Below are 1,973 nucleotides of genomic sequence, written 5' to 3'. Positions count from 1 at the left end.
GGAGCGGAAGAGAGCGCACTCCCAGGAGGGCAGCCTGAGGTGGGTGCCCAGTAGTGGGGGGCAGGTTCACCGCTGCCGATGTGGGGTCTGCTCGAGCTTCAGTTTTCCCCCAGAAAGCCCTCCAGATCTAGGTCTGGACCTCTGTAATGCGCCCCCACGCTCCCTGGGAGCGGGCTGGTCTGCCCTGGACCCAGGCCCCGGCCCGGCACTAAGTACCACGTGAACATATGTAGAGTGAGTGCATTCCTGCAGCCTGTGGCCCTGTCACTAAAACATTCCGAATCAGGGACCTGACAGGTGGCCACCCCAATGTTCCAGCACAGCCGTCGTGACCAGCAGACGGGCAGACCGACGGCTCCACCATGGAAGCAGGATTCCAGAAGCTTTTTCTCCATGCTCCTGAGTCCTGCCATGCCCCCCACCCTCTGCCTTCCACCCCGCGGCAGGGGAGGGTGCCCTGGGAGGTAGAGAGGCGGGGTACCCGGGAATGAGCACCGCAGAACCGCAACCCTGTCGTCCTGACGATGGCTCGCGTCCCAGGCACCCCAGGCACCCACGGGGGCGATTAGCGAGTGTGGGAGGGGGTTTCCATGGTGGCAGTCCCGAAGGGGTGCAGTGGAGCTTCAGGAGGGGACAAGGACCAGTGGGACCTTTCTCCTTTGTCCTGGGCACACTGGGCTTTTGTTTCTGCCTGGCTCTCTCTGAAAACGAGACCAGGACCATGGGTGGGGGAGGCGGACTTGGGTTAGAGTCTCCTGCCCCTGGGAATCGGCCATGGGGTCAGGGCAGAATAGGGACTAGAGCCCCACTTCTGGGCCCCGCATCCACTTGCGAGCCCTCCTCCCACAGGTGCGGGAGCCTTACCTGCCCCCCTGGGGCCTGGGCGAGACAGCTTACCATTGGATCCTATTGCTGGTAAACACCTTCCAGCAGCCAATGGGCAGCCTTGGTGTGTCCGGTGGGACTAGGGAGGGACTAGGAGAGGCGGGGCCGTGGGGGCGGGGGCGGGGGCGGGAGGGGAAGGGCAGCTGGTCTGGGGTTGGGGTGGAGGCCGTGCGATCGACTCCAGCCAGGCTTCCGCTCCGTCAGACTTTATTCCAGACCTCCCCAGGAGTCCTTCGCGGTCCCCTAGCTCAGCCAGCCGCCCCCACCCCTACACTCCCTTGACGCTGCTTCCATGCTTGCAAGGGCCCAGGCACCAGGACAGCTCTGTGGGCGGATGGCGGGCCTGGGCCCCCCAAACCCCACTCTCTGACCTTCTTTCATCGCGGGCGCGACACAGTCCGCGGTGAGGAATGAGAGAAGAAAAGACGAAGTCGGTAGCGCTAAGCTGACGCAAGTGGAGTCCGTTGGCACAATCGGTTCAGACCAAATGGGCTGAAGCATGAGGAAATGATTTTATTTTACTTTAACTAGACCAAGTACTTAAACTTTTGAACTTTTCAGTTGTGCGTCAATGCCTGGAGACTTATAAATTCCTATAGATAGGACTTAGGAAAAAATGAAGAACTTAGGAAAGAATGTTCACGTGTCCAGACCGCATGGCATCTGGACAGTTACCGACTCCAATCAACCCGGAGCCTAAGAGCGCAGGACGGATGCTTCTCACGAATGTGCTTTTTATTATAAAAATCCTCAGCTGTTCTTTCTTCCTTGGGACACTCTGGGTATCGCCTAGTCACGTTTCCAGTTTGCAAACCCTAAGACCTTTAAATAAATCTTTCATCGTTTATTTCAAGCCAACGCCTCGCGGTTCATTTACACGCTCGGTGGACAGTGGGCAGGGAGCTGTCACCAAATCCCGGCTGTAAAGTGCGGTGCCCATTCGTGAGGCTGGCTTCAGCCGTTCAGGCAACTGGGGTGAAGGGGCACTGTATCCACAAAAGTGGGACCTTCAGAATCGGGTGTCCAGGAAGGAGGTGGAGCTTCGATGGGACCTGGCGGGGCCCTCAATAGGGGGGCCCCTGGACCGA

Source organism: Pteropus vampyrus, unplaced genomic scaffold (assembly GCF_000151845.1).
Source record: "Pteropus vampyrus isolate Shadow unplaced genomic scaffold, Pvam_2.0 Scaffold446, whole genome shotgun sequence".
Classification (NCBI taxonomy): Eukaryota; Metazoa; Chordata; class Mammalia; order Chiroptera; family Pteropodidae; genus Pteropus; species Pteropus vampyrus.
Note: the sequence above shows the minus strand (reverse complement) of the source record.